Raw genomic sequence first — 26,699 nt, forward strand, 5'->3', positions numbered from 1 at the left:
TAACAAGTTATCTTAGCGCAGCCATATTCAACTTCGAATAGATGTCATGTTCGTGGACAAAAAGCCAGATTTTGCGAATGCTATGCAAGCGTTTTTGACATTTATCCAAAACGGTAGCTGGTTTTTATTTGTATATACTAATTATTATTTGTCAACGTCAAATGCAACTTCATTTACAAAATATTTGGTCAGTCGTGAATAAGATTCAAATAATTATTTCTTCTTCTTCTTCTTCTGCTTTCTAATGTCTATAAAGGGCAGCTATTTTAACAAATTTTATTGTATCTCGTTTCATCGTTTTCAAAGAATGTTTATACAAACTTATAAATATTTGTGAAGAGCGATATCATTGCACAGTTGCTAATAGCTACTCGAACTTTGAAACTACAAGACACCTTACCAGAGTAACGGAGAAACTTTATAACAATCGATGCTACGGAGTTGCTACTTCCTTTTTCATATCAGCTCCGTTTTTCGGTATTTATCATTGTCGAACAGTACCAGTGGGAATGCCTAATGGACTGTACACCTCATAGCATAAAATTAGTGTCATGAATATCGCCGTCTAGGCACCATAACTTTTAGAATTCCTCATCTTGTGTGGCATTATAATGAAAATGTACGAACGTTGTACGCTACTGGTTCCTTCCACTGGCACGGAATGTACTCAGCGGGACGAGTAACCCAGGCAACATTTTTCTTCACTATTTCACTGCTTCAGCGTAGTGACAAGAAGCAGTCACGTGACTCGATTCCGTAACGGTGGTCGGCTGTACGACCTGTGTCTTGTTGCCATTCCGGCGGGGCGAAGTGGTGTTCCGTCACAGTTCGGATACAAGGCTCGTTAACTGCACTGTTTAGCCTGCGGAGCAAAGTGAGCTCGGAGTGAGTCGCGTCTCGTGTGGTGGTGAGCAGCGAACGATGCTGGCTGGACTCTAAGCTGTTTATACCGTTGTGCACGTGGACAGAGATGAAGTTCCGGTGATACGGGAGATCGGCAGACATCCCGGAGACTGGACGGTAGGCTCCTAGCTGGTAGGTACCTCTTTATTGTCACGGAGGTAGTGTAAATCGAAAAGGATCATTAACACACACAGTCATTATCATCATCCTCATTTGTCGTTTTAATGGACATCGCATCGTTTTCATTTTTTTAATTACAAAAAATCAGTTTTTAGATACAAGTCGGAAAATAATATAAACTGCCTTTCTTTGTAAGCATTTTCTTTTATTCACTGTAATCTCCAGATACACACGAATGCAGGGACAATTTTACTATATCTGGATCCTATTCAAATCATATTCATAACAATTCAGTTTCATAATAATCAATCTTCAGTAACTTCATTTTGATGTTTATATCTGGACAAGCTATTTTATTTAAACAGTTCTAATTATTGCATAATGGAAAAGTCAAAATATTGACGTTTCGTTGCTTTTTTTAATTCTTTATTACATCTCCTGTGTATATCAGTATAAATTCAGATAACTTAACACACGCAAATAATAATAATTATTATATAAAACACGCATAGTTAACCAATAGAGCAAAATTCATTAGCGTGGAACAAGGATTATTCGAATGAAAATAAACTTGTATGCCGTTTTTACGTACCTCATTTTTGAATAAATATATAATGAAATAGTAATAGTGGCACTTTTATGTATATACAATAATCTATATGTAATCCATATCGTTAAGAGCTACTTTATGCAATTATATCATTCGTAATATTTGTGAATAAAATATTGGATTCTATCATAGCAAAAGTTCGAGAAAAAATGTTTGGTGCGCTTCATTGGTTTCAGGTGATAGTAGTTTTTGAATTTGTGATTGTGTAAGCAACAAAAAAAAAAGAAAAAGAAAAACTGCTCAATTAATTGATAAATTTTAGATTAAAGATGAAGAAGATGGAACTTTATCTTTGCTTTAGCTTTAGCCAAAATGCAAAAAAATGTTACATCTTCACTGCTTGCAGTTTTTCAACTTCTTCAGTAAGCGTGTTTGAAGCTTGTAAACATGTTTCTGTTTTGATTTTTTAAACAAAAATCGAAATATTATTCTTGATTATAGTGCGAGTATAAGGGAGAGAAGAACCCGCATATGACCACATTTTACCCTCAATCCTCGCTTCTGATACAATAACAGAGTATGTATTTTCTCTATAATGCTAAGTAGACGTAGAATGAATATTACACTATTAAATCCTGCAATATGTGTGGGGGGGGGATATCGCTGTTATAATTAGCGTGAAATAAGATATAATAAAGCTTCAATGGCAAAGTGAACACATATCACCTTCCTGTGTTTATATTTAGAAATATCTTCTTTTCAAAGCGAGATTTGATTTTTCAATGCTATTTAATACTCTTAATTTGACATTTAATATTTTTATTATTATATGCGCTAATGGCAGGTGTATGTGTGTGTATATATATTTTTTTTCATTTGGAAGGGGAAAGGTAAAAATACAACCGCATATTCTAATAACATATTCTGATTTCGATGTTATTAATACCAACGTCTATTCTAATCTTGTAGTAGCAGTTCAAATTAATATATTTCAAAGAATAACTGAAAGATAAAATGTTGCAGTAACAGAAAAAAAAACATATATCAGAAGTACTGCATTCAAGAAAAATTGATAATACATTAGACCCAATGACAGTTCTATCAATTGTAAACACTTCTGAAAAAAAAAAGATACAATGTGTTAGTAAATAAGTACTTTTCATGTTTTCATGATTCTGAATGCACACTCATCATCATCTCTCCGTTTTGCATTATCCTTATGCAAAACGGAGAGAGAGAGAGATGCGATGGAGAATCGCTTAATTACAGACGAAATTAGGAACATTCAGTTTCTAATTATCCATAAGCTACTATGACAGCTTAATTTTAAGGCCAGCTTATGAACCGGCTTATTGTCAATTCTCGATCTTAATTTTTAATAGTTAATTGGATGAAATGAACCTCGATATACCTAATTACATTCACAACCAACTGTTATAAGAAAGGTTATTCCGGTTAGAAATGCTAGTGCTCATTCATTCTCGGTCATGAATAAGTTACACAGCCTAAATGAAGAATGTTTTTAAGATGATAAAAATCATAGTGGATATGAGGATTAAGGGATCCTATTTATTGTTGTACTTATATGAGTACGTTTTTAATATCGGAACATTCCTTCCTTTATGACATATATTTGTTTATCATGAATAAATTTGCTTACATAATGCAAAATACAAAATAAGGCTAAACGCCATATAATTTATTATTATTATTATTATTATTATCTGAAACTTCCAGGGAATCAAGGACTCATCGAAGAGGCTATACATCACCCAAACCAGCTGTCATACCCTCCCTTAAATTCATTCACACTAGATGCACTCACCACCCCTATAGGCAAACTATTCAATTCACTCACTCACTCACTGCTCCGTAAAAGAAAAACCAAGCTCATATCCCCTTCTTGACTGTGAACAAACTTAACTTCCATGGATGCCCCATGTTCTCTTCCCACCTTCCTTATAACGAAAGATTTCATCAACGATATCCTATAACACCCATTCAGAAGTTTATAAACCTCTATCATGTCCCCCCCCCCCCCACTTTCTCCTGTTAACCAGAGTCTGTAATTCACATAACTCACAATCGTCCTCATTTATAATTACATTAAAGCTATTGTTTCGGTTCTGAACACATCCTAAATGCATCAGTGTGTGTGTGTGTGTATTTTAAAGTTCATAAACAGAAATGAACATGAATACAAATGAAATTTCTAATGAACAACATGCTGATGGTAACAACTCAGATTCTGTGTAATAGCCTAATTAGAGATAGTTAATGTCTACTAATGAACTTCGCTACTCTGCTCGTTGTACTTCATATTGACTAAAACAAATAAATAAAAAAGCAGATTTTTTACGTTGCTCCCACCCATGAAAGGTTATTTGCAAACCTATAGTACATTTTGTACCGTGAGTGGGCTAAGGATTTTTTTCTATTTTTATAAATTTTATATATTTTTTTGTATTTTTTATTTATTTTTTTACATAGTCCGGAAACACCCTGATATAGAGACCAAAAATGGAACTTTTTCAAGACACTTCAGGCCTCGAATAAGCGGGGAAGTGGTCTCACACCGGTCGATGAAATTCATCTCCCACCTAAAGACGATCACAAATATCAATTTCCATGGTGGAATTCGAACTCGCAGCCTGTTGGTTAGGGAGCGGGCACTAACCTCGACCAACTAGGCCGGACAAAAATATATCATCCTTAATGGAAGTTTTATTTGTTATACGCACGAAGAGCATAGGAAAAAGTATAATAAAGGTTGCCGTGTCATTTTTTTTTAAATTTTCAACATAATCGCCAGTTCTTCATATAACATTTTAACAAAAGTGTAGCAATGCACAATCTTCAGAGGGTATTTGTTGATCCTTAATTGTGCTGTAATCGCTTTCTCCAGTGAGAGAGAGAGTTTTTTTTTTTTTGAGAAGTCGCCATCAGATGGAGAAACAAATGATTCCCATCAGAGAAACAGGTGATTCACTATTTCCCAGTTCCATTGGGTGAAATCGCTTGACAGGTTCTATGCTAGCTTCGTGCATTATCATAGTACAATGGTATAGCACAGCGTCTTACAAATACAGTATATCAGTTTACGAAGCAATTTTTATCTGTGAAAAGTCACAAGACAATAGTGCACCAGCGCCACGTGTCAAATCAGTTTAGGCCGTTGATGAAGCTGAAAAAGGCCAACGCATCATCCTAAATGAATAATATGCCTGTGAGGAATATATTCATAAATAACGATTACGGGTTTCTACCAGATTTTTTCGGTAACAGATGACATTTACAATAGTGTCTCGTGCCATTGCATTTCTATTTAGATTCGCAGGACCAACTGTATTTTCCGTTTAAAGCAATCTTGATGACAAGTGCGACCTAACATGTTTTAGATCAGAGGTGCTCAACTTATGAGCGTACGCGACCGGCTAAAATTGTCATTCAGCACTCCAGAATATAGATAAAGAGCAATCGGTTTAAAAATCTATTTATATTTATATAAAGTCAAACCGTTCACCATTCAAATACCCATAACCATGCTTTGTGTAACACTTAAAACGAAGGTTATAACCGGCATTATCCGCCTCAGAATAGTTTGCAACTTCTTTTTTGGTTATAATTTTCATCGCAGTTTTCATCATACAAATGCAATCAAACGTTTATGAAATTCACCAAATTTTAAAAAAGAAATAAGATATCAGACAACCATCTTCGCTGTTTATTGGAAAATAATATATATCCTTTGGAATCCCAGTTTTACAAAATTTTGTTGCAAATATACGACCCAAACATCGTTAACATGTGCATTTTTTGTAACACAGTATCAATCAATTTAGTTACTCATCTCTATCTCATCTTCTCTTTAACATGATAGGCTCTAATGGCCTGTCAGCACGGCCAAGTAACTTGGCTTCATGGAAAGTTAATTAATACTATGACAGGACAGTTAATCCAGTCTACCTAATCTCGTTTAAGTGTATTTTCTGGCCATTTGTCCGAGTCTCTGTTCCAATAAGTAGCTGTTATATTGTTAATTTTGACATATTTTAATGGAGCATTTAAATCAATTCAAGAATATGTTGTCGCTTTTATTTGCGTACATTTTATTGCCAGTTTATTTCGGCTACGTCCCTTCTCCTAATTCTGGATATGGATACTATGCCTCTCGGGATAACTTTTCGCTTGTATTCTTTGAAAAGTTGAGCACCGCAGTTAAATAGCTCCTCTTGCTAAATATCATATCACCATCATAAATGTACATATATAATCTGACTGATTTATATTATTTGCATTGAAATTTACGACAGTGCTGTACGTTTTCCTCGACTATCGTGAGTTTTTGCTTTCAGTCATAATTTGAAATAAAAACAAGAAAAGTATTCTCACTCAGCCAAAATATCATGCGTGTTTGTGTGTGTGTGAGAGAGAGAGAGAGAGAGAGAGAGAGAGGGAGAATTTGGTTCAGTAAAGCAGAAAAGTCAAGGTTTATACGGAACCCTTAACTAAATATAACCACTACTTTATGATGGCGAACTACTTTTTCAACTGGTATATTTGTGTCTGCTAGGTTATTTATGGACTTCTGTAATACCGTTGAGAGGTTAACGCCCATCCGTTCTGTTACGTTGTTCAAAGATCATTTGCTTCCATCTCAGTTTTATTCGCGCATTTGTAAGTAATCCACGTCAGCTAGGACCACTGAGCTGTTTGGATCTCTTTCCTGCCAAGCTTCGCGCAGTTCATCGAGTGCCACGTTGTGGAGAGTTCCAAGTATATAGTTCGCGTGTATAAACTGTCCCCCAGTGCAATGTGGGGCGATAAACGGAAGTCGCTAACGTCGCAGTATGTTATGTAAGTGTTAGTTATTCAAATGTGTACTTCGTTTACTCATGTCACAGTCGTATCAGCTTGTGGAAGAACGCTTGGGTTGACCTTAATATCCTTCATAGTACGTTAATAACATACACATCAATTAATAATATACAAAACGTGCACTTAGAGCATTAATATTAACGCATGTTTGTTCATTTAAACAATATATTAACATAGAAGTATGATGACAATTCTTTATAGTATTGCCATCTGAGGCCAGCTAGAAATGTCAGGGGTTGACAAAATGGTTCATAGATAAGTTTGGAAGTAATCTTCCAAAGAAACGCATATAACTAGGAAACATTATTTGATGTTCAAGGTAAATAAAGTTGCATAATTCAACAAATATCACGGTGAGGAAAAAAAAAGAGGAAAAACGAAATCTTAACTAATGATGAATAACGCAATATCGGTCTGAGCTATGCATTCCACTCTTATTAACTTCGGCTACATTCTCAATGTACACTATTTCTTTAAGCACAGAATAACTCGTACCATGGTAAAAGGATTGTAGTATGTAGGAATATTAGAATTCTATGGATCAATCACAAGTGGTGGGGACATTGCAGACAGAAAGAGATTTGGAACATGCCTTCCTTCACTTAGTCTCTTGATACCAGTCAACCAAAACCTATTAATTGCATTCATAATGGTTGTTTATTACTTCCAGCAAGATATAGTCATGGCATAGGGACTTACATTGTGCGGAAGTGTATAAAAAAAGATAGGTCATTTCTCTCTGCAAGATATCTTTTCCCATCTTGTGAATCAACTTCAAGGTGAATAGTTATGAAAGCTACAGGAGATGCTACGCTTTATTCCTCGTAAAGAGACCAACTGGAATATATGACAATACGTCTCTTAGAAAAGTATTTCGATTTTCATCAAAGAAAGAAAGTTCTGCCATATTGGTGGTCCATTTCCAGACTGCATCATTTATTAAAGAACGGCTAGAATAGACCAAAACAGATTTAAAGCAGTTGACTAAAGGTCCTTCACAGAATTTTTAAATTTATATCAGCTGAAAAAATATTTTCGTATTCCAAAGGAGTAATAAACTTTAAAAATGCAGGTTTAACAAGGAAACTCACATTAATAATAATAATTTAATTTTGATTAAGAGAAATATATAAAAGTAATTTCAGCTGACGAACACTATAAATACCTAGGAATATTAAAAGCCAGTGATATTCTCCACTCGAAAGTTAAACAACAGGCAGCAGCAGAATATATCAAAAGAGTTAGAAATATTCTAAAAACAAAACTAAATGGATTAAACACAATTAGAGCAATGAATTCTTGGGCTATACCAGTGATCCGATACACAGCTTGCATAATAGATTGGACAAAAGAAGACCTGGACAAACTGGACCGTAAAACTAGAAAACTAATGACTATGATTCATGCATTTTATCCACGAAGTGATGTTGACCGGTTGTACCTACCAAGGAGAAGAGGTGGACGGGGTCTATTGCAAGTGAGGCAGACTGTGGAAGAAGAAGAAAGTAGTTTAAAAAGTTACATCAACAATAGCTCTGAATGCTTCAAGCAATTGCACAAGAGGGCCTTCTAAAAGCAACAGGAAACATATCCGGTTAAAAAAAGGAACAACAAAATAAGCGATATGTGCGCTGGAAAAATAAACCCTTGCATGGCAATAAATCCATACTGAGGACAAAATTGACGAGAACAAGAAGTGGAGTGGCAATGGCTACAATATGGATATATTAAAAAAGAAACAGAAAGATTTATTCTAGCAACTCAAGAACAGTCATTACACCTAATGCAATGAAAGCAAAAATTTTGAACATCAATAATAATAACAGCAAATTCATTTTATACGATCAGAAATAGGAGACTGTAAAACATCTAATCAGTTCTGCAGCAAGATAGCTCAAACTGATTATACCGCCATGATCAAGTGGCCAAAATAATTCATTGGCATGTATGCAAAAAATATGGCTTTCCTACTTCTGATAATTGGTGCAGCATAGAACAGAGACAGCACTGGAAAACGAAACAGCACAAATTCTTTACAAACTGATCGGCATTTGGAACGCAATAGACCTGACATCACAATTATTGATCGACAGGTTTGGATTATTGATATAGCAGTACCTAGTGATAACAACATTAATAACAAAGACTGGAAAAAATGATTAAATATCGGGATCTGGCAATCGAAGTTGGCCAACCGTGGCTTAAACACACAGTTGGCAAACTTCGATTAAAAAAAGGAATTGCTTAAATAGTCGGATAACTTCAAAGAAGCTATCCGACTATTTAAGCAATTAAATATTAACGAAGTGACCTATATGACCTACAAAAAACAGCATTACTTGGAACAGTCCATATTTTACGACGCTACCTGACTATTCTTAGATTCTTGGGTGGAATCTGAATTGTTCCGTATCACCAGTCACACTGTTGTTTAAAATGATATCTTGTTTTGACTGTGTATCAATTATTTGAATAAATTAATAATAATAATAATAACTTCAACAGGCAGAAGCAGAAAGGTTTCGACAAAATTAGAAATATTTTGGGCGCTAGTCAGCTGATTATATAGTGATATGTGTACTTCACGAGTCTGTATTTTACCATTTCTTAATGAATATATAAGAATGCCAATAAAGTGCTTTTATTTAATTCTTTCAAAATACTTTACTTTGAAAAACCTGAATAACCATCGCATTATTATACTTTAGCAATGATCAGTGAAAGTATTAAGTTAGATGTTCCACTGACACCGCCTGAAATTTCGCGGATACTACATTTTCTACAGATTAAGAAGAAAATATCTGAAATTCTTGATAGCGATTTCTAAAATCAGGATCGGAATTCTTCTCGGAGCATCTCTAGAAAAACAGATAAACATGCTTCTTGTGATTGTGCATACTGCGACAATTAAAGTTAATTGTTATTTTTTCTTTATACGTTTCATGTGCAAACAGAAAGCTCTTTTTATTATATTTTTTTAATGTAAATTTCACCCATGAAAATTTGGTAACTTATAACACATATAGTACTATGGATGGATGGACTAGGGATTAGATAATCTGGAAATTCTATTCTATGGTCTTTTTTACTTTTTACATTGTACTTTTTTTACGTCATTTCTATTTTCCAATAAGCAGGATGACAATCTCCGCTCTAGATTGATGAGCTTTATCCACATAATAACATTTACGATCATTCATACTAGCAGTGAAAATCAAACCTACGATCTGCGCTAGAGAGCAGAGGTGCTATTCAGTCTGCATTGATGTTGAATACAAAAAATTAGAAAGAAAAAAATATGGAAATCAGGGGAAAGCAACATTAGATCAAAGCCCGAATGTGATGAACAAAAAAATCATCATTGTTTGGTAAGAATGGTAACACTAAGGAGGCTACCGATGTTCACTGTAAGCTCCGGGATAAAACGCATTAATAAATTTTTGTGATAATTGCATTTTCATTACTGGTTTATTCATTATACATAGTAGAGTCAAAATATAATAAATTTAATATGTTGAATACTGTCAATCAAAAAGATTTTTATAACCTGGAGAGAGAAAGAGAGGGAGAGACTAAATTCCCGTCAAGAACTGAACTTTTTCTAATAATTTATCCTTTTGCATGACAGACATAGAAGTTTTGAACATATACCACCACATAATCCTTTAAACTAATGTAAGCATTCCTACCTTCACTTCAAAAAAAAAAAAAAAAAAAACCACCACAGTAGGAAATAATGAAAACTCAATTAGTGCAAAGTCAGAGAAACTGTGTAAGCACAAATATATCAAAAACTAGTGATTTGTTATGTTAATTGGTCAATATTGGTCAAGTGTAGGTAAATAACTAATTTAATTACCAACTAGTTTGCCAGGTAAGCAAAGAAACGAAAATTACAAGCTAACATTAACTGACAATTATATAAAATATAAGACTTATTGTTAAACTGACCATAGATTTTTAATTCGTACGTATGTTCATACAAAATTGCCTACCGGTTTCGCTAGTAACTGACTAGCTTTTTCAAGGCTTGCACAGTACAAAAAAATTATAAATGCAAAAAAGGTTTAAGAATACTAAAAAACGTTAGTAGTACCTGTTAGGTAGCTAAGTTAACACGTTCGCGTGACATTTCTGCTCAGTATCACGAACACGCGTTACATGCAAACGCGTAAATGATTATTCGCGTACTAATGTAGTTCTGTTGAACTGAGGGAATTAATTAGATTTTTCCAAGTATCGTTCAGTATGGCACCTTGATTTCTGTTTAGGTTGCTGCCGGTACGTAGCACTATGCTGCTTCTTTAAATAATCGATGTATGTAATCTTCGTCTACGTTGGGCATAGAGCTGTTATTCCAGTCTATAGTGTGGTTCGAAGTTGAAAAGTGATGTGCTAACCCGGAGATGATCGTTCTGTTGTGATTTACATCGTCAACATGTTCTCTCTGTCTTATTTCCAGGCTTCTCGAAGTTTGTCCAATGTAGGAAAGACCGCACGTGCATGGAATATTATACACACCTAGATATTTATAAAATGGAACACTGTCTTTAGGAGATCTTAGAACCTGTCTGATGCTAGTAGTTGGTTTAAATACAATCCTAATGTTATGGGCCTTTAACAATCTCGCAATGTTAGTGGAAATTGAACCCATAGAGGGGATGACTGCTGTTGAAATTTGGTTGGAGACTGTTCTTTGTTGTTGGTTATCTTTGTATAGAAATTTGTTGATGATGTTTCGAGGATAACCATTTTGCGATAGTGTTATAGCGATTTGAGACAGTTCTGTTTGAACTTCTCAATCGTCGGAGATACAGTTTCTAGCTCGATTTATCAACATGTGGATGATGCTCTGTTTATGTGTGACGTTTGAAGAGTAATGTAGATATCGTCCAGTGTCCGTAGGTTTTTTGTAAATGGACAGTTTGATATTGTTACCTTGTCTTTTAACTAGTATGTCCAAGAAGTGTAGCTGTTCGTTGTTTTCTACTTCTAGAGTAAATTTGATTTTATTGTGGAGTGCGTTGATTCTATTGACAAACATATGTAGGTTTTCCATGTTTTCTTGACATATGAGGAAGATATCGTCTACATATCTCCACCATATTGAAGGTTTAGGAGTAATGCTGGTGAAGATTTCATTTTACAATTCTATTTCAATAACAAAATAGTAGTGAGCGTGAAACAATACGCGTGTCGCAGATACATGATTTACTTGTTGAGATGCATTTTGTAGTTTGTACCGAAGTTCATGTCTTGTGTGTTTATTGATCTAATTAAAGTCTTCCATATATCTGGTAGGATTAAACCTTGATTCCTGTTGAGGTTATCTGTGGAACGGGCGACTGTAACAGCTTCTTTGAAGATTCTGGAATGGCAGTTTTCTTCTATATATGGCATAAGACTTTTATTCCATTCAATAATTTCATTCAAGTGGGAAGAAAGGGCAGAAATATCTTGTCTGTTGTTTCTAACATAGCTGATGTGTTCCTTTTGTCTCACTTCGAAGCTTCTAAACGTCTAACCAATGTAACGTAGACCACAGGAACAAGGGATATTATAAACTCCTGCATGTTTGTATATATATATATATACATATATATATACATACACACGCACACACATACATACATACATATGACAAGGGATATTATATAGACAAGGGATATTATAAACTCCTGCATGTTTGTAGATATATATATACATACACACGCACACACATACATACATACATATATGTGTGTGTGTGTGTGCGTGCGTGCGTGCGTGCGTGCGTGTGTGTGTGTGTGTGTGTGTGTGTGTGTGAAATACGTTATAGCCGGTCTAATATGAAGATATATTTTTTTACTTCCGAAATGCGGTGTGGGACGAGGAAACTTTATAAGGGAAATTTTCGTCTATGATAGTTTGGCTGGTCTCATACGGAAACAGAAGGATTCCGTATGAGAATAAATACTCCAGCAAAATAAGATTTTTCAACACTCGAAATAAGTAAATTAAAGTTTAATATTAGACTTTTGGAAAGTCTCCGTAAAAATCGTAAGGTTTATTTTGTGTAGATTTTTGGAAGACATCTCGAAAAACAACGGGGAAGAGTACTATGCTACCCCACAATAAATTGGTCAGGGCCAGCATTTAGAAATGAGTTGACAGTGAATCTCTACTTTGCAATGAACAACATGGGTTTACTAAGGGAGGGTCATGTTTCAGCAGCTTGCTCACATCCTATAACAATGTTACCATTGAACTAGACAAGGGGAATGGATACACATGATACTTTTGGATTTTGCTAAGGCTTTTGACAGAATACAGCATGGTAGACTATTGCATAAATTGGAGAAAATGGGTTTGGGTTATACAATATTAGCACGGATAAGAAGATGGCTGACTGACAGATATCAAAAAGTGGTATAGGGGGATCTGAGTCTGCAAGGCTTAAGGTAACAAGTGGTGTACCACAAGGATCGGTGCTTGGTCCACTGTTATTCAATCTGTACATTAATGATATTGGGAAGGATTTGACAAGCGACATACAGATATTTGCTGATGATGCAAAGATGGGTAGGGTAATCAGGAATGCTGCTGATATGCAGTACTTGTAGAATGATTTGAATAGGCTGGAATTGTGGGCATGGGAAAAGGGGGTGTCAGTTCAAAGTCAGTAAATGTAAAGTCATTCACTTCGGCATGATTATATATCCAATGTCGTATTATAATGGTGGGATTAGGCTAGAAGAAACTGATGAGGCTAGGGATCTTGGAGTGCTAATAGATAGGAAGTTGAAGTTCAGGGGCCATGTGGCAAAGATTGCAAATATAACTCAAAAGATAATTGCAATGCTGAAACGAACGTTCACATTATTAGTAAAGATAAGGATGTTATTTTGCCTCTTTACAAGGCCTTGATAAAATCTTACTTGGACTATACTACTGTGCGCAGGTTTGGTCTCCTGTTTCCCTTGTGATTCTGATATATTGGAGAGAGTACAAAGGAGAGTGTCAAAAATGATATCAGGATTGTGGAATATTGATTATGAAGACAGATTGAGAATTTATAGACTGCAGACACTAGCGAACAGGAGAAAGAGGGGTGATATGATTAAGACTTACAAACTTCTGAAAGGGTCATGCAGGATTTCAATTGATGGAATTTTCAAATTTATGGAGGGAATACTTGGAAGATGAGAATGAAGGCCGCCAAAAAGGGTGTGAGGGCTAGATTTTTCTCTCAGAGGGTGGTGCGTGATTGGAATGGATTGCCATTGCATGTTGTGAGTTTGAATGAATTCAACTGTGAATGAATGCAAGAATAAGTATGATATCTGGTGTATGTAGCCTCCCTCGATGAGTCGCTGACTCCCTGGAGGTCTCTCTTAATAATAATAATAATAATAATAATAATAATATGTTGAAAAATCTGTTGCACATCCGGCTAAATGAAAATTCAAATCGGACAGGAAGTTGCACAAAATTAAAAACAACCCTAGAGAACGAATGAGTTTTCACAGTTCCAACCATCAGAAGTAAATTACATATACATATCTTGTGAAGTCGTTGCAATAATGACAAAAAGGGAGAAACTGAAAATTAAGAGAAGAGAAGTGAGAATTTCAAAATGAGTAGACTTATTTTTTTGCACTTATATCAAATTCAATCAAATTATTGCTATACTTCTGGCAACAAAAACTGTACAATAATAAAAAGAAATCACAAAAGGTATTTAGAAGAAAGGAAACTGTTACAAGCTATCAATTTTTACTTCTAGAAATATTTTACTTTTTTTTTTCTTTCATTTTTGCATTGTCCGGAAGCCCTACTCTAGAGGCCAAATATGGAATTTTTTTCAAACTACTTCAGGCCTCCATTATTTTGATCAAACAATTAAAAAGACAAAAAGCACCTCGTGGTGTCATTAGTAGAGGGAATAGGATGGGGAGGGAAAAAAAGATTCGTCTTCCACAAGAATTTACCAATCCCTACACTAAGATGTCTTAGTGTAGCATCCGATTACTAATTATTAACTTTAAGGATGTGTCTGTAAATCTAAGCAAGTTTCTGTATAGGTCTCATGACAAAACTTCTACTTTATCATATCTAGATGGATCTATATCTAATATATACCTGACCATTTCTTTAGGGATATGATAGAGCCGGTTCAGTTAGATTGTTCATGAATTGCAAATAGAGTGTCCGTTACTTCTTCGGTTTGGAAACCTAGATTCGAATCTTGTTTTGGACACTAGGAAGTTTTATAAGGACTTTTAAACCTTCGTAATAGTCAGTCGGATTCACAGGTGGCAGAATTTCTCCTTCCAGAAACTTGGATTTTTCATCTCGCAAAAAGGAAAATCGCCCAGAGAACACGTTCAATTAGCAGGCATAATACACTGACCTCATAACCTTAATTGTTTTGGCCGTAAATTCTAACTTTTTATGTGACTTACATCCACGAAAGGTTGTAAAAATTCACAATGCGGAATTACAATCGATCTAAGAAGCGAAAAACCTTTATAACGATTTTTCAACAAGGTGAGTTAGCGATCTGATATGGAGGTCGCAGGAGCTTTCCTCTCGAAAACTCAGATTTTTCGTCCCACAAAAAACAGGCAAATCAGCTAGTCCTCATATAGTGTGGAATGTATTAATGGATTACTCCACGGTCTTGGAAAAGATCGAAATGGACAAAGAATCACATGTACAGATTTGACTCCCTTGTAGAGGTAGGAGGTTGGATGCGAGTTAAATTTCAAATTAAAATGAAATAACTTTTTATACAGAAAAGTGTAAAAAGATAACATGACATATGTTTAGCTGTGGAAAATGCAGATTTTAAAATTAGAGACAAACCTCATAGCAAAAGGATATTCCTTTGTATCTAGGTTGTCCAATGTTTTTCCGATCTTTTGATAAAGAAACATTAAAAGAACAGAACGAAGAGATCTTCGTCTTTCAACGTAAAGTGATTTTTTGTACCTGTGTTGAAATGCGTTTTATTAAAAATTGATTTTTGTGCAAAATAAGATATTTCTGGAACTACCTCTTGGTCTGTAATTATTTTTACGGTCACCTATCCTTTCAAAAAAAAAAAAAAAGTGTCGGCGTTATGATCATTGAAATGTATGACTGAACTGAGTCCGGTTAATACATGACAGTACACAGATTTCCCACATACCTACATACTAATGTGCTTCATGTCTAGCTACTTGAATTCTTAATGAGAATTCAAATAAAGTGGACATAAAATAACGATGAAATTTAGTTACTGCCACTGTAATTTTTTAATGTACATCACACCAGCAAAAGGATATAAACTATTGTACATAAGTTTTAAGTTTCGTTAATCTGGAAATTCTACTCTAGAGGCCAAATATGAAACCTTTGTCCCAAACCACTTCAGGCCTCCAATAAGCAGAATAGTGGTCTCACACAAGGTGATAGAATTAATCTATCATCTAAAGATATTAACAAACATCCATGCCCACAGTGCAGGATGAGAACGCAACCATCTGGAGAACGGAAGCGAAATATGCTCGGCCAATCAGGTTAGCAATTCCTTTTCCCTCTTATTTGCATTTCATTTTTGTGTTATGTATTGCATTTATTTTTCTTTTTCGTACTGAGTTTTAGATGTTGTAAACGAAAATTATGCTATTTCAAATTAGGGCACCAATGCTGTTAAGTTTTAATCATTCATGTTAAATAAACTCTAATATGATTTTTTTAATTTTTTTTTTTAAAGCTAGCTGCTCATATGCATATGCAGTTCTGCACACGCATCCACGCCCGTTCGCGCGGCGCGCGCACACACATACATACACACACCTTTCTGGTTACGCGAATATAGACTTATTGTAATTTTTAATGTTTGGAAATACACCATTTCAACTGATTATAAAGTATCAGTTAATTTACGAAAACTCGTTTTCCTATATTAAACCAAGATAAGGAATTAATGCGAATAAGTAAAAATTAAAAATAAATAAATAATATAAGACACCTCATTTTAAAACTTCAGACTTTTTTGCTTACCTGATCTACTGTTATTCATATCATATACGGAATTTAATAGGTTTGTTGTTCAGATACTATCCTCTCATCATGACTTTATCCTTGATAGGATGGGGGGGGGACGTAAACTTGGATTTATGTCTCTATTACATATAAGAACTTACAGATTCCATTCACTGGATAACACACACACAGACCGTATACAGATGTTGTTATAAATTTAACTGCAGCACTGCTGTTAGTAGTCATTAAGGGCAATTTACAAATTCTTATATTAATAAGGCAAACTTTTCAATGCTGGATAACGGTTAGAATTTATATACCTACGGGAACCTTCAAATTCTCAACATGTAAGGAGGTTGACAGTTGAATTTCCATCAGATGGCAACCAATTTCCTGAAAGGCAAGCAATCTGAGAGGGATTCACCTTATCTGTGCAGTAGGACATCGCACATACACGCAGTTGGAAATGATATTGCTCAGAATTTGTTACGTGCTGTCATGTCTCCCATGCCAGCTGTAGTGATTACTTTGATTTTTTTTTTTTTTTACATTTGTGTCAAAAAAAAAAAAAAGTAATCACTGCTGTCTTTTTAAGTTTCTCGATCACTTGAAAAGAAAAAGTCACTGATAACCGTTTGATCATTTTAGTAGTTGCTCATTACTAACTGATATGGGAATGAGAATCAATAGGAATACATTATTATTAACTAATTGATTAGCACTTGTTACTAAACCACACTTCAATGATATTAAAGTAAATGTGATATATGGGTCTGCAACAGTGACATTCTGTCCACGTGTGAATGTTATGTTCGGTTGTTTATTTCTTATTTCTATATAATAGCAGTAAATTCAGATAAGGTTCAAAGGTTCAAATAAACGGGATGTGGACCACAAAAAGACTGAGATTAGAGTCTTTTTTGTGGACCATTTCACTACATGAAATGGTCCATTGGCAATTATAAGAAACTTTTGTCTTGAGTTTCTTAAATTAAAAAAAAAATTCAGTTAATGAAATCATTCTCATCCAAATAACTGATGGAGTTCAAAACTTATGAAGAAACACTAGGAAACTAAAAATAGCTGTTTCTCCTGAGTAACCTTACTGCAAAAGAAAAAAAAAGCACTTAAGAGTTAAAAGTATAAGTCTTGATCGTTTCGGCAGTCACATAAATCACTAAAAACAGAACTAAAACTGCTGTTAAGTCGTGCTCGTGAAAGTGAGCTGCACAGAATGCTCTTAGAATTTATAGTACTACATGATATCCAGTTAAATTGCTGACAAATTCCCCTTGCAATCTCACCGCTTCTCAGGGAAAGTAAGGATCCGTGTAAAAGTCTGGGGGAAGAAATAGGCAGGAAAAAACTTAAGAAATATGAGAGGGAAGGTCATCAGCAGTGTGGCATGGATGGTCAGGTGAGTATCGTTTCTACTCTCCGGCCAATAGGCTGTAGTTTTGAATCTACTGTGGTATGAACATTTGTAACAGTTATGAGGTTGTAGACGATTTTCTCCGTCTTCTGTAAGACAACCACCATATACCGGAAGCCTGACGTGGCTTAGGTGGATTATATAACTCTTAGCCTAGTGCAGTACTAAAAAAAAAGTACATCAAGTGTACACGCTAAGATCACGAGGCATTATATTTGCCAGCTGCTTACGCAATAAGTATATATGTATTCACACTGACAAAACAGAACAGAAAACAAAATGATTACGTGCGGAAAGACTATATGTTCTAGCATGAAATGCCAAGGAATTCACTGATGCTCTTCCTCACCCTATTGTGGTGAACTTATCAAGTCACAAGCATGATCAAACATAAATTTCTCTTTTCGGTCCAGTTCTTATGTGATGACTGTGCTAGTAGACACTAGAAGACCACCAGTTCCAGTACGGACACTCATGAGTCATCTCACAAGATACTATCCATTGAGATTTACTCATCACATGAACATTTTATTTCAGAAATATTCATGAAAATTCGTGATAAGTATATTATACATTACTTTAACTTCAAGTTACGGACAGAGTAAATATTCAAAAAAAAGTGTAACATTTCGGCATAGAGATTAACTATTGAGAGAAAGTTACTGAAGACAATTTTAGAAACCAACAAGCTAGTAATTCATAAGGTCTTATGCTGCCAAGGTAAGCGATAATAAAAATAAATAAATAATAAATAAAATTTAAAAAATTGCAGTTTTAACAGGTTACACTTACTAAAATCTGATCAAACCCGGCAAGCACATAAATGAGAAACAACTTTACTAATTATTGCGAGATTAAGCAGAATATATCACTATAAACTAAGCGAAATCTCCAAAAATAATTAAGCACATCTAAAAAAAAACAGCTTACAATGATTAGACTTAAACTATCAAAATTAACTTTGAAAAATATTAGCTGTTTCGAAGCAAGAATTGCAAAATAATATTATATATTATGAAACTTTCTATTCTTCCTATCCAGATAAGGTTATATCTCAATAGTTTTACTAACATTAATTTGTTTGTTTCTGTGTGTGTGTGTGTGTGTGTGTGTGTGTGTGTGTGTGTGTGTGTGTGTGTGTGTGTGTGTGTGTGTGTGAGGGAGAGAGAGAGAGAGAGAAGAACACGAAGCAAGAGAAACGGCAAAACGCGACTGCTAAATTCTGATTCTAAATCGTTATTATAAGGATCGCTAGGCAAATGTTGCCCTAGATGTCACAGCTTTTAATTAGTGCAGTACCATGACAATTTATGAATTTTCATATGTGCTGTGTAAAACATACAGTATTTTGGAAAAGCCATGCTGATAAAAACCGTGTAATACTTTTCGATGTATGGTCTCATTAATAGCCACCCACAATTAATTAAAACGTGCTGGAAAATAAATAAAAACTTCACCATACTTATCAATGACTGAAAATAGCGGTCTTTATTTGCTTATTATTGGGAAGAACTATAAATTCCAAAACCAGTAGCGGAACAAAAACGAAGAAAAGTTACCGAAAGTTGTTAAATAGAATCTTTATAGGCAAATAACGTAAGACGCACTCATCAAAAAGTAGCACTTTGCTGTGTCATACTAAGCGCATGCCCTGATGATCGGAGTAGTCAAGTACACAGTGTTTCTATTTTACAACTAATAGGCTGTTCGAATCTCAGTATGACGCGGATGAGTATTTAGGATGGTACATGATTTTCATGAACCGGTGTAACACCACCCTGATTACCGAAGACAGCTTAAAACTGTATTATGTTTGATCTTCTTTGGAGCAGGATTCCCGGATTGTCCAACCTTAGATAATAATGGAACGGATTATTTAAAGCGTGATTACCATAAAAGAACAACAGCAAAATAGCACATAACCTGTCGGGAACTTTTTTTTTAATGAATAGTATCTTTCTTGATAATGTATTAGGTATAAATTTATTTTCAGTATATAAAAATATTTTTAAATAAACATTTTTTATAAAAAAAATGTAAGGACCCTCTACATGAATATGTAGCGCAACTTGTAGAGATTTCTGAGAGATTTTTTTGCTGCTATTCGTTTGCTTATAATATGCAACTAAGAACTTATTGCATTGAAAATGCCATGAAGTTATTTATATAACTTCATGAAATGAAATAAAAATTTGAAAGAGAACGAACAGGCCGACATTGAAAACAATAAATTAATCCATTTTACTTCGTTTCTTGTTTATCATTTTATCTTTCTTCTTTTTTTCTTTTTTTTTTTGAAGCACTTATTGTCGAATCATGAGTGCTCGTCTTCACTTTACTGTACTGGACTGGATTGCTTTTATTTTTTAACATCAGGACTCGTTGGGACAGCGGCAGCTATCTGGAAACGTTCCAAGTTCATTCTTTCATTAATAAGGCAGAAAATCACAGTATGGCATATTGCAAGTAAAGAGCAGTTGCCTTTCTCGATAACAGATTCATGATAAATGCTAGGAACAAGATTACTACCATCAGACTATTACTTGAGGAAATGTCAAAGATCAAGTCATTCGAAGAAAGCGAAAGACCACTACTTCAAGAAATTGATCTAAGATGAAACACGTTTGCTACAAAAATAAAGTATTTTTTCAATATTGGTTTCAAAATCGTATCAACAAGCACATTTTGAACAACCAGCTTTTGTATTAAATATACCCATTGATACAACATGATTTTTAACAGGGACTTCTTCACCCTTTTCTACAAATCAGGTGCTATTGTAAATAAGAGATCTTTTGTCAATACATTTCTCTACAATTTCTACAGATTTTTGAATTTTAAGAAAACTTTCAGCGTTTTCTGAAACGCTGTTGTAAGCAGCACAGACGATATTGCTTCTTCCTGAAAGATTTGAACGAGCTGTCTTTTTGGTCAGCTATATTATACTTCCGACTTTTAAATGCTTCAAACATTAAATTTTTAAAACGCCATCTTGTTAGCCCTAAGAACAGAGTCCTTAAGATAAATAACTAATGATAAGTACATCAGGCAGTGAGGTCAACCCGAAAGAGCAATACGAAAGAGATAAGAGTTTATCTCCGTAATTTATAGCTAAAGAAGGATGTTGTGGCGTTGTGATTCCTGTGGGCGAGCTGTAAATTATTGATACCTAATTATCGTAATGTGTTATTAGGAGGTCTCTAATGCTTTAATGTCAAAGCGACCGACACACCCTAACACTCTAGGTGAAAAAAAGGGCAGAAGACTTAATCATGACATACCAGCGGCACACGGAAACTTAATTACGTATTCACCTTTTCAGCTTCCGTGCTCGCTGGTAGCCAGCCAATGAATTCAGAGCAACTATGCAAATACACTGGGATTGTGAAAAAAAAAAAACACATTCTCAATTAAATCGAAGTTCGTAATACGCCTAAAACATTTAAATTTCTAATACTCTTGAACAAATAACTGCAGCAGAGTTAGATATAATTTAACAACAAAAGATTTTCGCTTCGTCATTATTTCATATGAGTAGACAACCATGATTGTCGTTGAAACTTAAAAAAAAAAAAAATTGCTACCATCACTCATGAATTTCCTTGGTATTGCTCTCTTAAAACCCAAACTCTAGAACCTGCATATCTGCTTTTTATTAGCACTTTTGATAATAGTTTTGTTGGTCTTACACATTTTTCAAAAATACAAGTTCAAAAAGCTGATACTAGTGTTTCAAACAAGCCACTTGGCATTCAAACATTCCCATTAGTTATATAAAATATTTTCAATATTTTACATCGCTAATAGAAATGTTCGGCATCACTAATATTTAAATATCCTATTAAAATCATTAGTGCTGGAAGTGCAGTATAAAATCTCCGACCATCTCACCGCTTGGCAAAATTTTACGATGCTCATTGCCTCAAACAAAACATATATTTCCTGGAGCTGAGCCTGCTTCGCAGTTCCCTGCAACCTTATGCAGCATCTCGAGGATATGCAGGGCCATTGTTGACTCCTGGTAAAGACTGATTAACAGAGTGTTACATTATCTATCCTTATCTCCATGATAAACAGAGTGTCGTCCGGGCCAACTATTTATATGATGTTGCTATTTAGAAAATCTCCAAGTGTGAACTTCAAGGGAAGTTGATTTACTTTTTCTTGTCAAAAATAATTTATTTCGACTCCCCTGGTGTATATAATAAACGTTAGTTTATATCTAGTTTTCCGTAGAATTTGAGGATGTTATCTCAATTCACAACATTCTAAGCATTATGGGAGTGTTGATAGAACCCTAAACACTTTCGGATTGTTATATTATATGTTTAGATTATACTTTATTGGGTGTTCGTGAAAGTTACAGACCGCAGATGCATAAACTGTTTGTAAAAATTATTACCACACACACACAATAATAATAATAATAATAATAAATTATTTGTGTGTGCGTTTAAAATCTGATTTAAATTGCCTAATTTACCAAAATTAAAATATGTACGTTCATCGTCATCATCATTATCATCAAATTCCTGCCATGTACCCTCAAGGGGTGTACAGAAGTTGACAAATTTTAGTATAAAATTATATACTTGTAATTTTTTTGGTATAAGTTTCAAACACGAAAATTTCACCAAAAATACTTTCAACAAGAAACGCATTGCTAACAGGCAGTACTGAATTAGGTTAAAATACCTAAAAATTATTGTGGCAACTGTTCAAATTACAGGATATGGATCCTTCTGGATGTAGAATCATAAATAAAAAAAATTTAAAAAAATAAGAGAGGAAAAAAAAAGAACAGAAAAGAGAATATTTGTCTTTCGTAACCATTCTATGCAGATAAATTTAACATTATGCAAATAATTAGACCTTTACTTCGCGATTTGTAAGATGCATGAATTTAACTTACGTGACAATAGTATATAGCATCACAACTAGTGAAACAATGTATGGGAAAAATTGACTGATGAATCAGTCTATCCTCAATAAATTTTCACGTTAGTGAAAATTTATTGAGTTTCTGAGTTTCAGAAGAGACTAATTTGAAAACAATTATACATTATAAGGCCAATTATAACAAATGAGTGAAATGAAGTCGCCATTTTCACATGAACATTTGAATCAAAAAACAAGTGCAGAAGAATTACATATATCAATTAATGCTAAAATTTACACCTGAAGAACTATTATGTGACTATGCGATTCTTCCCCTCACCTTCATATACGTTTGTAAATGAGAGAGGTTTATATTCAACAAGCCGGCCAGTGACTTAACAATGTAGCAGTAGTATGTATTTTATTTATATTTATAGCAAGTCACAACAATCCATACGTAGTGTATACAATTTAAAAGTGTTCATCCATCTGTCCTTCATGCTTTTTCGAAAAAAGCACTTCCAACTGGTTAACGCATAAAAGTAAAAGAAGAGTTAGCGCTGGAAATTTTTGAAATTACAAAAAAACTGATGTGTATTAAAATTTTAAAAGGAATGACTTCGTTGTACTTTTTCATAGTATTTTAAATTTGGTTGGATGAATGTATCCAGTGTACTAAGTTTTGGAATGATATCTAAACTGAATATTCATGTCCTTTCCAACATACTCGTATTTGACTTGCATTATTATTTTGTTCACTTGAATTGCTGTTACTTTTATTTACTTGTAAGGGCATTGCTTTTGTTTACTTTCATGATTACTATTTATATTTTGATCTGCATTGCCATTGTTGTTTAATCGCATTGATATTGCTTTTGTTTGCTTGCGTTATTATTGTTTTTCATAATTATAATACTTTGTTATAATTTTATAGTTATAATATAATAATAATACTGATAATTATTATTCATTTTTCATAAATCCTTTCTTGCATTCTTATTATTATTTTGGACATATTTTGTTTTGCTATGTGTTGTTATATATCTTGCTTCTCTTATAATAAACTGTATGATTTCAGCGTTGAATTTTGCCTTTTGTAGCAGGCATGGTTGGTCAAGTAGTTAGCGTATTCGCTTTCCAACCAACAGGCTACGGGTTCGAATCCACTGGGAGATGAAATTCATCTCCTAGTGGGAAACCGTCTCCCATTTACTGGAAGGCCTGAAGTGGCTTCAAAAAGTTCCAAGTTTGGTCTCTAGAGTAGGATTTCCGGACTATGTTAAAAGTAAATGAAAATACAAAAATAGAAAAAAAAAATCATTAGCCACCCACGGTATGAATGTACTGTAGCTGTGCAAAAAATCTTCGTAGGCGAGAGTCACATAAAAATAAATATTAACAAATTAATCTATCAGTTTAAATAATAATAATAATTTCAATGTAACATCCAGGTATTTTGCTTGTCCTGATTGTTTTTATTATTTACGTACCTCATTGCGCATGAGGTACATGAAAAAGCTGGGGACAAGTTAGATTTCAGATTTCGCACTGTCAGTGTTAATTTCAGACGATAATAGCAGAACACCTCCTAACTTACATTTATTTCCGATTCCATTGTTGCCCGTCAATTGACCTTGATCTGAGGTTAAATCTCATTTAATCAATGAGACCAAACAATCATTATGAGATAATTGGTTAAGAGTAAACCAATTAAAGAAATAGAATCAAAATACATAAATACAGTTGTTTAGTGATTAATAGGATTTGACTTTTACAATAATTTTAACATTCCAAAAAAGAAAACTACCAGGCTCAGAATATCGCAAACGAAAATCGGAAAAAGAAAGCGATATTCAGAAACAAAGCGGGGCTTTGCATAAATATCTAAAAACTGAAACAACTGATATAGTACAAGAGAAAATAAGCGAAAGGACTGAAACCAAAAATTCTGAGCTCATGGCAAGTACTTCTAAATTGCGATCCCAATAATGAGTAAATATATCTTTTCATATATTTTTCACCGCGCGACTTAAAAATCAAATTTTATCTTCGTTAAATTTGTGTCTGCCCGTATCGCGCAGGTAGTTATAAGTAGCGAATTTATATTAGGGAAAACACCCTTTAGCACGCATGTACTGCACGTCAATTGTATACCGTATAAAGTGTTTATTGTTGAAAATTGTCTTCGTTTCCTGCCAGGAAAGCGCATTAAAAATCATAAGTGTGTTATCTCAAGCTGAGCACTTTATTTTCTGGTGAGTTACATACATAATTAATGTGTAATGCTTTTTTATGTAAAAAAATTATTTTTATAGTAATGGCCACAAATTGCATTGAAAGGGAAAAAATGAATATTTAAAAGAAAATTCGTCTCGAAGAAAATTTCTCTCGAAGGAAAAAAATTAAAATCATGGATCGGTTGAAAAATGGAGAAAAACCAGTTGTTGTAAGGACTTTGAATTTAAATGAATCAACAATTCAAACAATCAAACACAATGAACATAAAATCCGAGAAAGTGTTTATTGCTGGGTGTACGCAATTTTCTAAGAGAAAAATGAAGAAATTTCTAATGATTTGGAAAGAAGATGCACTCAAAAGAAATTCTTTGGATTGAAATCTTATTAAACAAAAAACTCTCAAAGTTTATAAACATTTATAATGCAGACCAGGTGTTCAATGCTGATGAATCCGGGTTATATTGGGAAAAAATGCCAAAACGCACCTATATTTCGAAAAATGAAAGATCATCTCCTGGATTCAAAGTTTCCAAAGACAGAATTACTCTACTGTTTTGTAGTAATGCATCAGGTGATTACATGACAAAACTAATGTTTATTAACCGATCCTCAAATCCTCGTGCTATGAAAGATAAAAATATGCACTTATTTTTATTTTTGCCTAAAACATTTATGCATTACGTGCAATGAAGCTTAATTTGTAATTGTAATTTAATTGTAATAAAAATTGTAATATTTGTAATTTTTATAATTTTATAATGTATTTATGTCATAGTTTATATGTTTTCTTAACTTACACGAATTACCTGAATTAAATAAAAATATTTTTTTATTGAATATGTCATTGTTGTTTATATAATTTAAAAAAAAAAACGATTTCGGAACATAACCCTACTTTTTGTATGTGATCTGAGTCTCGCATAACGCGATTTATATAACGCGGCATTTCTATGGAACCTAACATCCGCGTTATACGAGGATTACCTGTATTTGTTATTACAAAAATTATCAAAGACGGGTTGCTTCTATGTAGACGCAAAGTTTCGAAATATTGCTTTAAGTTTACATTTTACTGGAACGGACGGCAACATTAATCAAAAAAATGTTCCTGCACGTTGCTCCACAGTGAAAAAAAAGACTACATTTTGTGCTATCAAATCAAGTAGCTACTCCGTAGCGCAGTCGAGAAGAGGCGACATATTTGCTGATATTTGCTTTTCGGTAGGAAAGACCTGAGTCCAAGTCCCGTCTAGGACGTTTGGAATCTTTACAAGAATTTCAGTTAAAGGTGAATTAGGTGGTCTTATGCGAGGGTGATAGAGATTCTCTCTCCAAAAAAAAAAAAAAATGCAGTTTTTCATCTTGAGAAACAGGCAAGCTTGCCGGAGAACGCAGTCAACGCCTTAGTTGCTTTGGCCGTAACCGTAATTCCAAACAAGCAAACAGAAATTTTGTATTAAAGTTAATCAGTAAAATTTTTCAAGAAACTTCAGACTTCTAATAAGCCTAGCGGTATCTCCCACACCGATAGAAGGCATTCATCTGATTTACTTTCTTTAGCCAACGCGAATGGCTAAATACGCTGGTTTCCATCAATTAAGGAACAAGGAGAAAATCAGGATAACTCAAAAACTGTATGATGAAAACGTTTATGCAATTCGGTGAAAAGCAATATGATACGAGATGTGA

At 34.1% G+C, this 26,699-nt stretch overlaps 1 protein-coding gene across 2 annotated transcripts in view; it reads left to right on the forward strand.

The window, feature by feature from the left end:
• Positions 1-503: 503 nt before the first annotated feature.
• The window catches only part of LOC150096671 (lactadherin-like), a 331,206-nt gene continuing 305,010 nt past the window's right edge, over positions 504-26,699 (forward strand). The window contains exon 1 of one of the 2 annotated variants that reach the window (XM_090408188.1): positions 504-1,035. The gene's annotated coding sequence lies outside the window, so the exon portion shown is untranslated. The remainder of the gene's footprint in view (positions 1,036-26,699) is intronic. The other variant, XR_016549807.1, reaches the window with a different exon arrangement.

Source organism: Typopeltis vanoorti, chromosome 18 (genome assembly GCF_054136105.1).
Source record: "Typopeltis vanoorti isolate ZY-2024b chromosome 18, IOZ_Tvanoo_1.0, whole genome shotgun sequence".
Classification (NCBI taxonomy): Eukaryota; Metazoa; Arthropoda; class Arachnida; order Uropygi; family Thelyphonidae; genus Typopeltis; species Typopeltis vanoorti.